The sequence below is a fragment of the Gossypium arboreum genome, chromosome 10 (genome assembly GCF_025698485.1).
Source record: "Gossypium arboreum isolate Shixiya-1 chromosome 10, ASM2569848v2, whole genome shotgun sequence".
In the NCBI taxonomy this organism is placed as follows: Eukaryota; Viridiplantae; Streptophyta; class Magnoliopsida; order Malvales; family Malvaceae; genus Gossypium; species Gossypium arboreum.
In genome coordinates, this window is record NC_069079.1 from 34,370,814 (window position 1) to 34,385,008 (window position 14,195).

The 14,195-nt window shown below is 40.1% G+C and overlaps 1 non-coding gene across 1 annotated transcript; it reads left to right on the top strand.

Annotated features, from left to right (window-relative positions):
- Positions 1-794: 794 nt before the first annotated feature.
- On the top strand, positions 795-901 carry LOC128282731 (small nucleolar RNA R71). Its single transcript, XR_008273086.1, has one exon. It is a non-coding gene; the product is annotated as a small nucleolar RNA R71 (small nucleolar RNA).
- The last annotated feature ends 13,294 nt before the right edge of the window (positions 902-14,195 follow it).

The window sequence follows — 14,195 nt, forward strand, 5'->3', positions numbered from 1 at the left end:
TTTCTTGCATTAATTCTGGCTCAAGCGCAATGAATCATTCCTTATCTTGAGTACTAATTGCGTTAAGGTGTTCCTTTCGGTTAGGTTTAGTATTACTTGGTAAGCTAACTTATGGTCATTCGGAGATTAGTTTGGATAGCTGGCCTATCTGAGTTTCGAGTCCTTGGATCGATGCCTGTTTATTTTTAAGTGCTGTCTCAGTATTTTGGAAACGGGTTTCTAACACCGAGATGAATTTAGAGAGCATCTCTTCAAGATTTGGCTTCTTTTCCTGTTGGTAGGGTGGTTGTTGGTAGCCCAAAGGATGTTGTGGCTTTTGATTCCCTTGACGACCCCAGTAGAAATTTGGGTGGTTCCTCCAACTTGCATTATAAGTATTACTGTATGGGTTATTTTAAGATCGAAAGTTATTGTTACTCATATACTTGACTTGTTCCTCTTCGGTTGTAGGATTGAAGGATTGATATTCTGTATGCACACCTCCTCCACTTGAGTCACACCTCATTACTGGATGTACCTGCGTAGAACCAAGTAAACCATCAATCTTTTTATTGAGAAGTTCTTCCTGATTTGACAGCATAGTAACTGAGTCGACATTATAAACTCCAGCTGTTTTTGTTGGCTTAGTCCTCATGACTTGCCACTGATAGTTATTCAGTGACATTTCTTTAATGAATTCATAAGCCTCTTCAGGTGTTTTGTTATTGATGGTTCCGCCAGCAGCTGCATCAACCATTTGCCGAGTCGAGGGATTCAGACCAGTGTGAAATGATTGTACTTGAAGCCAAAGCGGTACCCCATGGTGAGGGCACCTTCTCATTAAGTCCTTGTATCTATCCTATGCATCGTAAAGTGTTTCTAAATCCATCTGCACAAAAGAAGAGATATCATTACATAATTTAGCCGTTTTAGCCAGCGAAAAGTATTTTTGTAAAAATTTTTCGGTCATTTGTTCCCAAGTAGTAATTGACCCTTGTGGTAACGAGTTCAACCACTGTTTAGCTTTGTTTCTCAGTGAAAAAGGAAATAACCGAAGACAAATGGCATCATCAGAAACGCCATTGATTTTAAATGTATCGCAAAATTCCAGAAAGTTTACTAAGTGAGCGTTGGGATCTTCATCCTGCAAACCATCAAACTGAACAAACTGTTGTATCATTTGAATTGTGTTAGGTTTTAGTTCAAAAGTATTTACAGCTACAGCCAGTCTAACTATGCTAGATTCAGTTCCTATTAAAGAAGGTTTAGCATAATCATACATAGTGAGTGAAGCAGGTTTTGGATTAACCGCAATTGCAGGAGGTAGCTGATTGCCTTGGTTTTCAGACATCTCGTCGGTTGGAGGTTGAGTATCGTCTTCTTGCTCATTCTTTGTGTATCTTAAGTTGCGCCTTATTTCTCTTTGGTTTCTATGAACTGTGCGATCGATTTCTTGGTCAAAAAGTAATAGTCCCGACGGGTTTCTTCTAGTCATAAACTCTAAAGAACTGGTAAGAGAAAGAAAAAGTAAATTAATTAGTAATAAAAATAATAAAATTAAATTAAATTCAAAGAAAAATAAATGGCTAAAGTAATAAAAATTGAGCGTTCCTAATATCTTAGTTTCCCGGCAAAGGCGCCAAAAAACTGGATTGCATGATTTTGTGATAGATTTTAAATATTTATAATTACTCGTTCTTGAACTAACTATTATCACGATGTAGGCAAGTGTACCTATCGAACAGTAGTATAGTTTTAGCAAGACCAGATAGTCGAACCCAAAGGAACTAAAAGTACTAGTAATAACTGTTTTTTTATTATCTAGCCTAAAAATAATGTGTTTTTGTTTTAATTAACTAATTATCTAAACTAAGAACGCACAGAGAAAATAATTGGGGAATTTCTTTTGGGAAAATCGATTGAATGAAGACAATACCTAAGGAAAAATCCACCTAGACTTTACTTGTTATTCTGGCTCCGAATCGGACGATTTATTCATTCAATTTCTTCCGTAGAGATCCCTAAGTTATGTTATTATCCCTATTCAAGACTAATAACGTCTAATCCGTAGATTGGATAACCGAGACTTTTCTCTAATTAACATTCTAAGGTTGCATTAACTCAATCTATGGATCCCCTTATTAGGTTTCACCCTAATCCGGCAAAATCTTGTTACCCTATTTCTAGGCACGCAATCAACTCCGCTTAATTATGGCAAATGTACTCTTAGACAGGGTCTATTCCTCCTCTAAATAAGAGCGTGTCTTGAATTAGTATCCTGGGATATCAAAACAACAATTAAGAACACATAATTAAGAACAAGTTAAATATTTATCATATGATTCAGAAAATAATAACAAGATTCGTCATAGGTTTCATTCCCCTTAGGTATTTAGGGGTTTAGTTCATAACTAAATAAGAAAACATCTCAGAAGAATAACGAATACAAAACATAAAGAAAACCCAAAACTCCTAAAGGGAAATTGAGGAGAGATCTTCAGTTTTGACGATGAATCCGGCTTCTGAGATGGATCAATCGACTTCCTTGGAGTAATTCTTTACTCCCCCTTTTCCATCTCCCTTTTCTGTCTCCTCTAGGGTGTATTTATAGGCTTTAGAATGCCTAGAAGCCCTAAAAAGTGGACTTTTCTGAATTGGACTTAACTTGGGCTCGGCAGGGACATGCCCGTGTGACACGCCCGTGTGAGTCGTGCTCTAATTCTGCCAGATTGACACGGCCGTGTGGTCTGCCCTTGTGAGGAGGTCCAGGCCGTGTTGATTTCGTACTTTGGCCCATTTTCTTCGTTTTTGGCCCGTTTCTCGTTTCATTCGCTCTCCTATGCTCTCCTAAGTGTAAAACATGAAATTAAAGCATTAGGACATCGAATTCACCAATTCTAATGGAAAATCATCCATAAAATGCGTTAAATATGGGGAAAAATATGTATAAATTACAATTTATCATGTAGGTGTTTTAAACCGCACATGGAGTGTAGGGATGGATGGAGATGGTGTGTAGAGGCTAGTTAGGTAGGACTCTGTTTACTGTGATGGGTTTAGGCCCTAATGCATATCTGATACTGCAACTAAAATGGCTAAGGCCCGAACTACTACTGAGACTAAAATGGGCATAGACCCAGACTGCATTTGACTGTTTGTTGCGATTGACTGTATGCATGTCTTCTGTGGGAATTATACACTGAGTTTACATAAACTCACCCCTTTTTGTTTTATCTGTATAGGTAATCTACAGACTTAGACGGATTCGGTACGGTGGAGGAATCTACGGTGACCACATGTTGATTGAACGATTTTACTTTCATTTACGATTTTTATTTCCTATTCTTTTGGAGTATTTGATGTAATTTGGGACTTTTGGACTGTTTACCATGATTTTGGATTTTAACTTTTTTTATAGACTTTTAAACTGCAAAACTCGGTTTAACTAAAAAATAATGTTTTTCTAAATGTGAACGATTTTCTTAAAATATTACGGTTTTAAAAGCTTCCACTACAAAATATGTTTTTAAATAGACCAAATTAAAGAGGAAATAATTTTGAAATTGACTAGAGATAAATAGAAGCTAGTAAACGAAAATGGTTTTAAACTTGATAAATTTGACCACAAATCCCATTCCATGTGACATCGTCAAAATCGTTCATGACGTCTAGGCCAGATTTGGGGTGTTACATTTAGTGGTATCAGAGCTAGATAACAAAACTCGGCTGTGAATTTTGGGTTTTTAAACCTTGGTTTTTAAGAATTGATTTTTAAATGATATTAAATGATTTGACTAAGAATGTTGTACAACGAGTCTCCAGCGCCGATCTTGTAAGTATTCTGATAAACTAATATAAATAGCCTATTCTAAGAAAACTTTAGTTAGTATATACTGAAATTGTAGTGAAACTGAAACTGATAGAAACTGTACTTGCGAAAAACAAATTCTGAACTTATGATATTGCTTTACATAAAACATCTGTTAATAAATACTGGAACTGTAACTAATTCATAAAATTCGTAATACAGATAAATTCTTATAGACATGAGGGCATGAGGTATCTGTGGATGAGGTACTAGAGGACGAGGTAGAGGCCATAGAGGGGCTCGAGCTGAGTCCTCTTCTCTGGGCAGCATGCTGAACCTGGACACTAGTGAGGTACCGGTGTCACCTGCTACTGAGACTGGGTCTCAAGATCACATGGCCGGGGACAATGTATTGTCTTAGGTTATGTTAAGAATACTGGAGAGGGTCGTTGGGGACAATATTGGACCTGGAGGCCAAGGGTCAGTTACGAAATAACTTTGGTCTAATGGAGCTAAACTATTTAGGGGTGTCACTGAGTGGCCCCTAATGTGGCTGAGTACTGGATGGAGGCTACTGAGAGGATAATGGATGATTTAGACTGTACCCCTAAACAAAAATTAAAGGGTGCGGTCTCTTTGCTTCGCTATGAGGCCTACCAGTGGTGGCTGATTGTTAAAGAGGGTACACAGCCCAATAGTCTGTCCTGGGAGTTCTTTAAGTCTACCTTCCAAGGGAAGTATGTGGGATCAAGTTACATCGATACTCATAGGCGTAAGTTTTTGAACCTCACTCAGGGAGACCGATTAGTGGCCGAGTATGAGGCCAACTTTCTGAGGCTGAGCTGCTATGCGTGAGGTATGGTGGCGTTTGGGTGTGAGAGATGCGTCTGTTTTGAGGAAGACCTTAGAGATAACTTAAGGGAGAGCGAGAGTTCTCTATTATGGTAAAGAATACGAAGATAGCCGAAGAGGTTAAGCGCGCTGAGCGCCAAAACAGAGATCGTGAGAAGGGTAAGAACAAGAGAGATTTAGAGCTCTCGAGTTCACTACAGAGGCCTAAAAAAAGGCCAAGACTGATAGGCTGATTAGAGCTAAGCCCCGTGTTGCTCCTATTGGACTGTAACTGTGTGGAGATTGTGGTAGACGCCATCAGGGTGAGTGTTGGAGGAGGATTGGGACATGTTTAAAGTGTGGGTCATTAGAGCACCGCATTCGGGAGTATCCACTGAGGGCCAATCAGATGCAAGCTTTGGGTTACTGCCCAGCCACAGAGAGTAGTTCAGTATCCTCTGACGGCCTGTGGTCAGGCTAGGGGTGGTAACAGTATGGGCCATAGATAGAGAGCACAGGCAGAGGTGCTGGACAGACTGAGGCGAGGTAGCATGCTCTTGTTTATGCTGCTCGTCGCCAAGAGGACAGAGATACTCAAGACATCATTACAGGTATGTTCTTAATTTATGATGTACCTTACTTTGCTTTGATAGACATAGGTTACACACATTCGTATGCAGCTAGCACTGTGTTTGGAAACTTGGGGATTCTAGTTGAGAGTACTTCCAGTGAGGTGACTATACTGATTCCCCTAGGGCAATTGGTTCAAGTTAGCAAACTATATAGAGATGTTTCGCTAAAGATCCAAGGGTCGGTATTTCTGGTTGATCTGATGGAGCTTTCGTTTAGGGAGTTCGACTTAATTCTGGGTATGGACTGGTTGGTCAAGAGCTGTGCCAGTCTAAATTGTGTGACTAAGAGGGTCATCTTGAGAACTGAGGAGGATAATGAGGTAGTCGTGATTGGAGAACGTCAAAATTATTTGCCTAATGTAATCTCTGCACTGGTGGCTGAGAAATTGGTTCGTAAGGGATGTGAGGCATTTTTGGCCTATATTGGTGTTTCCATTTCTTAGGACTCTACTGTAAAGGACATTCAAACTGTAAGGGATTTTTCAGATGTCTTTCTTGAGGAGCTACCGGGTTTACCTCCGAATCAAAAAATGGAATTTGGGATTGAGCTCCTTCCTGGTACAGCTCCAGTGTCTTATCATTCCCTACCGTATGGCACCGAAGGAGCTTACAGAGCTTAAGACTCAACTGCAAGAACTGTTGGATCGTGGTTTCATCTGCTCTAGTGTGTCTCCATAGGGAGCACCGGTTCTATTTGTTAAGAAAAAGGATGGGACCATGAGGATGTGTATAGATTACCGGTAGCTGAGCAAGCTGACTATTAAGAATAAGTATCCGCTTTCAAGGATTAATGACATGTTTGATCAGTTCATTGGGGCTTCGTTATTCTCAAAGATTGATCTACGTTCTGGGTATCATCAATTGAAGGTTAAGGAAGCTGATGTGCATAAGACGACATTTAGGACTCGTTATGATCACTACGAGTTTCTAGTGATGCCTTTTGGATTGACGACTGCACCGATGACATTTATGGATCTGATGTACCAAGTATTTTAGCCCTCCCTGGATCAGTTAGTGGTAGTTTTCATTGACGACGTATTGGTTTATTCTAAGACTGAGGATAAGCATGACGAGCACTAGAGTGGTTCTTCAGTTTTTAAGGGAAAAGCAATTCTATACTAAATTTAGCAAGTGCGAATTTTAGTTACGAGAGGTAACATGTCTAGGACATGTAGTTTCTACTGAGGGGATTCGATTTGATCCTCGTAAGATTGAGGTTGTACTGAATTGGAAACAGCCTAAGAATGTGTCGGAGATTCGTAGCTTTCTGGGTTTGGTGGGTTATTATCGTCAGTTATTTGAAGGTTTCTCTCTAATTGCAGCTCCCTTGATTAAGCTTTTATGTAAGGGTGTCCCTTTCGTCTGGACTGATGCACAGCAAGAGAGCTTTGAGAAGCTCAAGTCTGTTTTGACTCAGGCTTCTATTTTGATACAGCCAGAATCTAGAAAGGAGTTTATAGTATACAGCGATGCATCGCATATGGGTCTAGGCTGTGTGCTGATGTAGGATGGTATAGTTGTGGCATATGTGTCTCGTCAACTTAAGACGCATGAGGAAAACTATCCGACGCATGATTTGGAATTGGCCGCCGTGGTCTTTTCCTTGAAGATTTGGAGGCACAATATGTATGGTAAGAAGTGCATTATCTACACTGATCACAAAAGCTTTAAGTACCTACTAACTTAGAAAGAGTTAAATTTTAGGCAGCGTAGATAGATTGAACTGCTTAAGGGCTATGACTGTACTATTGAGTACCATCCTGGAAAGGCCAACGTGGTGGCCGATGGGTTGAGCCGTAGGGCGATGACTGATCTGAGAGCGATGTTCACTCGACTGAGTTTATTCGATCATGAAATTTTGTTGGCTAAGCTGCAGGTTAAACTGACTTGGATAGAACAGATTTAGGATAGGCAGTTAGAGGATGAGTGGTTGGGTCTTCGGTACTGTCAAGTTGAGAGTGGCGGGACTATGGACTTTAGGTTGAATAATGATGGGGTACTTTGTTTTCGTGATCAGATTTGTGTACCGAATGATACTAATCTGAGGCAATCTATTCTGAGAGAAGCGCATAGTATCCCATATGCTATGCATCTCAGTGGGAATAAGATGTACCGAGATATTCGAGAACTGTACTGGTAGCCGGTTTTGAAACGGGAGGTTACTGATTTTGTGGCACGATGTCTAACATGCCAGCAGGTCAAGGCTGAGCATCAGTTACCTTTGGGTTTACTATAGCCGGTTAAGATTCCGCTATGGAAGTGGGAGTGAGTGGCGATGGACTTTGTTAGTGGCTTGCCCTTGACACCCACTAAGAAGGATTCTGTTTGGGTCATCGTGGATCGATTGACCAAGTCCGTGCACTTCATTCCAGTTAGGACTGACTATTCTCTTCAGAAGTTAGCGAAACTGTATATCTCAAAGATAGTTAGACTGCTTGGGGTTTCGGTGTCAATCATTTCTAATAGGGATCTAGGTTTTATGCTTCAGTTCTGGAAAAAGTTATATGAGGCTTTGGGTTTGAGATTGGAATTCAATACTGCATTCCATCCTTAGACAGATGGTCAATCTGAAAGGGTGATTCAGATACTAGAGGATATGTTGAGGAGTTGTGTTATCGATTTTCGAGGCAGTTGGGACGATTATCTGTTGCTAGTAGAATTCACCTACAACAACAACGTCCAGTCGAGTATTCAAATAGCACCTTACGAGGCTCTGTATGGTCGTAAGTGTCGTACTCCTTTGTGTTGGACTGAGTTGGGCGAACGTCGAGTGTTGGGTCTTGAGTTGGTTTCCGAGATTGAGGATAAGGTCCGACTGATCAGGGATCATTTGAAGGTGGCTTCTGATAGATAGAAGTCCTATGCAGATTTCAAGCGGTGTGAGATTGAGTATTCTGTGGAGGACTTTGTGTTTCTCAAGGTCTCGCTAAGGAGGAAGGTTCTAAAGTTCAATCGCAAGGGCAAATTGAGCCTTAGGTTTATTGGGCCTTACCGAACCCTAAAGTGAGTAGGACCGATCACTTATTAGTTGGAGTTACCTCTAGAGCTAGATTGTATTCATGAAGTATTCCATGTCTCGATGTTGAGGCGTTACCTTTCTGATCCTACCCATATTGTCCATGTTGAGGAGATTGAGGTTAGACCAGATTTGACCTTCGAGGAGGAGTCGATTCAAATTCTGGATCGTGATGTAAAGGTTCTTCGGAAGAAGTCTATCCCTTTAGTGAAAGTGCTATGGTAGAATCATAGCATTGAGGAGGCCACATAAGAGCCTGAGAATGCGATGCGTCAGTAGTATCCCTATCTGTTCTGATCAGGTAAATTTTGAGGCTGAAATTTTTTTAGGGGGTAGAGTTGTAACACCCCAAAATTTCTATTTTGACTTTTGTGAAAATGTTACAAGCTGTGTATCTGCTTCAGTGGTTAAGTGTTCTAGGTGTGTGTGTGTGAGGTCCCAAGTTCAAGTCTCATCTTCGACAAATTTTGATATTTTTCTGAGTTAAGCCTTGCGTTTGGAGAGAGCTTATATCTAATTATTTGTAGGAATATATCAGAATAGGCCTGTTGGTTTGGTGGTTAAGTTAAGTGTTAGGTTGTTGAATGTCTTGTGTTCAAATCCTTGCATGTGCGTGGGAGTTTATTTTTGCTCGGTTGTGCTCAAGAGTTTTAGTGCAGTTAGAATTCAGAGAAGTGGGTTAGTGGAAGAGTGAAATAAGGGATTTGGGAGTTATCAATTTTATTTTATTTTATTTTCTCTCTCCTTCCAAAACCTTTTAACGTCAATATTCCCCAAAATTCTTCCATCTTTTGACATTTTGTTTCCTTTCCTTCTCTGCCAAAATTTTACTTCTTCTCATTCTTTCGATTATTCAAATCTGCCTCATTCTCATGCAAACGTTTGACTGTGATCGTCGGGTAAGTTTTGCGTTGTTGTAATCTTGTTTTTTCGTGGTTTGTATTTTAAAATGGGTTGTCTCTGTGGTTACCTTTGACTAGGGGAAGGTCAAGGAACAATTGCTACTCCTTTAGTGATTTGATCTTTAAGGGTCTCTCTTCCTTGGTGCTAAGTTTTTGGACTTGTTGGTTGACCTTTTCAGGCTGCGTATATGGATTAGTTCTGAATTGAGTTTCATAATTGTGCACTGAATTAGAGTTTTTGAATATTGTTTCTTAAGTTAGGTGGTCTCAGGATAGTGTCTGCATCAAATCGATACCAGGTATGTACCTGAAAATGCAGAAAATGGGGTTTCAGTGAAAGCCAAAAATAAGCATTCTTGATGCCACATGGGCATGTGGTCGCCTGTGTGGTAGGCTGTGTCCCATAGCACGGGCGTCTGATCAATGAGGCTAGGCCGTGCGCGCAAGACACGATCGTGTGATGGCCTGGTAGGCCGTGTGCGACACACGGGATAGGCTGATTTATGTTGTGTGGGCCACACGGGCGTGTGGTCTACACTGGTAGTCCATATTGGCTTGTGGAAATTTGGGCCAGGCCGTGTGATCCACACGGGCCAAGGCCAACCTAGGCGTTTGGGCCACATGGGCGTGTAGGCCCATATGGGCAGGTGACATAAGCGTGTGAGCCCATTTAACTGAAATGTGTTCTAAGGTTGCATGGGTCACCCAAGTCGACTGTGAACCTACTGTAGGGTTGGTAAGCACTACTTAGACCCTTAAATGCGTGAACGACATGTATGATGTATGTACTGAGCATGACGATTATATGAATGAATACTGAACTGTATGTATAACTGATGTTCATGTATTAGCATGTTATTTACTGTATGTTGCATTGCATTGGGTTGGGATGCTGATATTTGGAGGAAGTGTAACACCCCAAACCCGACCCAGACGCTATGGCCGAATCTGGCGCGTCACATTGAAGTGTTTTAGCGAAAACCATGTTTTCATTGAAAACCCTTCCTTAAGATATGAAACCTTAGTTAACTTATGAAAACACTCTTTTCAGTTGCGAAAGCTTTGTTTAAAACATCTGATTTAAGAAAACTTATCATTTAAGAATTTAGTTGCGAAAACGTAGTAAACATGCTATAATTCAAGAAACCATGTCCAACCTCTCATAATTACATCTCATAAAAATGATAATCCAAATAATAACAAAAAGGGGGAGGCTTTATTACAATCCAGTCTAAAATCACTTAATAAATTAGAAACTAAATGCTCTTTTTTTTAGTAGAACAAACAAGTCCAAGCTGTCTCGCTAGATGGCCACCCAGAGTGCCTCCAGACATCGAACCTCCTATTGAGCATCACCTGAGAAAAATAAAAGAGGGGCGAGTTTTTGCAAACTCAGTGTGTACATCCCTTGAACAAACATTAAGCATACATCAACCACCATACATCATACATGTAATGCAATGCAGTGCAATCCCATCCCAATAATCCATCGCTACACACCAACTCCGTCCCCCGATACACATCATGTGGGGATATAAATATCGACCCACCCAACCGATACACATCCAAGGTATCCCGGTTGCGAAACTGCCTTCATTTACATATTGGGCTTAAAAGCTATCGGTGGATCCACGATTGTCAGGCACCTATGCGATCCTCATATACTTCCTCCATTCTATAATTCCCAACCCATATGCAACCTAAGCAGAATATCATTTGTATGAAGTAGATATGCATGTTACATCCATTAAACTTACATTCAACACATAGGGATATTTTGGTTATTTTCGCCCTTAAGGGTATTTCGGTAATTTTCCCTTTATTACGGTTTTCACTTACCTTGGCCCATTAACAAATCCCGTGAGCTAAAATGAATGAATACTGTGCACCAAGTAGGATTCCAGAGAAGAAGAGGTGGGTCATTAAGACTGCTTAAGTACCAAGCTCTCCCTACATCCAATCCTAGACATGCATATACCCGTTGCCACACCTTACCCTTATGACTTGTCCACGGTCTCAACAATTTAATTAAGTTTTATGTAACCATCATATACTAAGCCTAAAACCCCTACATACATGCATATGGCCTACTAGACCCAATCTCATTTATATGGCCCATCCGACCCAATTTACGTTCACACGGCCCATCAGGCCCAATTCACATTCTATGGCCCATTAGGATCAATATAATTTATATGGCCCATTCGGCCCAAATCATATTATATTCATGTTCACATACAAATTTCCTATCACATAGCATCACCTATCAAAATTTTCCTAATATGGGCCCAACAGCCCCTCGGGCCCATTTAGCTCATTCCGGCCTATTTGGCCTATTCACAACCCAAGTCCATGGAATCGCCCATAGGCCTCAGGCAACCTATCGGTCTCCCCCTTATGAGTGTTCGTGCACTCGCAAGCTACCATAGCCAAACTTTTAGCTTTTTGGCATTTCGGCTTTTCAGTATTTCGGCTTTTGTCGATCTACTTGTGTGTGCAGTGTAAGTACACACCTGGTAAGCAAGCGTGCTGCGATTCCCTTAGTCACTAACCTACAAATGATATCACCCTTCCATTAATCGTATGCTTAACACATATTTTACCCAAAAAAACTGAAACCTCACCTTAACCTTACCTTGAACACCAATCCCTAATAGTTTTTCCTTGATCACGTACTCCTTAAATTTGCATTAATCTTACTCATTAAAACCAAATACTAGGGGACTAGCATCCAACATAATTCACCCCCTTATTTCACTTAAGATCGTTTGGCCAACCTTAGTCAATAAGAGAGGAATACTTACCAAACCGCAAAACACCTAAGGAACAATTCGGCAGAGAGATAAAACCCGAGATCCGATACTAATTCCCTACCAAACTTGATTAGAAAGAGTAAGGGACGGAAGTAATCAGTATTAACAATACTAGTCAAAAAAAAGATAAGGTAATTACACCAAAAGAGTAATCAGCCCAAGGGAGATTCGGCTTTTCAGCTTTCAAACTAGTATGGTGAATAAGGTTTATTTGGCACAAATTAAAGAAGAAGAGTAGAAGAAGGAATCGACTAACCCAAAAGTGGAATATAGAAAATCGTGTAGAGGAAAAGAGGGAAAATCAGCACAAAGAAAGAAAGTAAAACAAAGGGTTTTCAGCTTTTAGGAAAAAGGGTTTCTGGCAACAAGGTGAAGGGAATTCGGCATTAGCCTGGCCACCCCCCATTCGGCACCTATTTATAGCCCCTATAGCCGAATTGCCTGACCCTCAATTCCTCATTCGACTCCATCACTTCCCCCTTCTCATCTCCTCGTTTTTCTCCCTGATAACTCCCCAATCTATTTCCTAAGTTTTCTCTTCTGAACACTCCCCTTGGAGTCCATCTTCACGTCACTTCCAACCTTCTAGAAGGACAAAATTAAACTCCTAAAAAAAATAATAAGTTAGGATTCGAACCTCAGATCTCCTTGCTATCTACTAACGCCACCTCCCTACACCCTAAGTGGCGTCACTTAGCCACTCCTCCACAAGGCTTTTTGATGCCACTTTCCCCTATCTTTATTTAAAAGCCCAACTACTTGCCATCAGGGTTCTTATAATAATTTAACTTTTAATAATTTAACTATAATTTCTTTTACCCTTAGGTTCGAACTCAAACCTTGACCAAGACCTACCATCACATAATTAACACTTAACCAGAAATGCTTACCACAAAAAAGGAAAAATTTGAGATTTCGGGATTTTCGGGTTTTGAGATTTTTGGGGCGTTACAGGAAGTGTACTGAAAGGCTCTTAAGCCTATCATCTAGCAGCTTAGCTGCAATCTACTAATATTGTGTCGTATTTGTTACTACTTGGAGTGTAAGGATGGGTGGGTGTTTTAAACCCCACATGGAGTGTAGGGATGGATGGAGATGGTGTGTAGAGGCTGGTTGGGTAGGACTCTGTTTATTGTGATGGGCTTAGGCCCTAATGCATATCTGATACTGAAACTGAAATGGGCTAAGGCCCGAACTGCTACTAAGACTGAAATGGGTTTAGGCCCAGACTACATTTGACTGTTTATTGTGATTGACTATATGTATGTCTTTTGTGGGGATTACACATAGAGTTTACGTAAACTCACCCCTTTCTATTTTATCTGTACAGGTAATCCCCAAACTTAGACAAATTTGGTGCGGTGGAGGACTCTTCAGTGATCACATGTTCATTAAACGATTTTAATTTCGTTTACGGTTTTTATTTCCTATTCTTTTAGAGTATTTGATGTAATTTGGGACTTTTGGACTGTTTGCCTTGATTTTGGATTTTAACTGTTTTTTATGGACTTTTAAACTATAAAACTCGGTTTAATTGAAAAATAATATTTTCCTAAATGCGAACGATTTTCTTAAAATATCACAGTTTTAAAAGCTTCTGCTACAAAAAAAATGTTTTTAAACGGACCAAATTAAAGTGGAAATAATTTTGAAATTTACTAGAGATAAATAGAAGCTAATAAACGGAAATGGTTTAAACTTGATTAATTTGACCACAAATCTCATTCTATGTGACATTGTCAGATTCGGCCATAACGTCTAGGCTGGGTTTGGGTGTTACACCTACTTTTTTTGTAAGATTTGTAGTGACAACCATAACTATTAAGATTTTCCACAACATACAGAGAATGCTTATTATATTAGTAACATACAACAATTCTTATGGTAACTCTTTCAACAACTCTGCACGCAGCCAACCGTTTTGGGGAACTCAGAATGCTGGACAAAATGCTGCGACATTCAGTTATGGGAATACATCTCCTCAGGGAAATTATAGTCCAAGACAAGGGAATTACAATCAATATTAGAAAAACTACAATCAGTATACTCAGATGCACTCGTAACAAGGCTAGACACATCCACACCAAAATTTGATACAACCACGACACTCTTCAATACTGAATTAGCATGTTCAAGGACATCGACAACAATTGTACACTTAAGCTTGTACTTCTGACCCATTAGCAACTCTTGAGGCGTTAATGCGGAAGCATA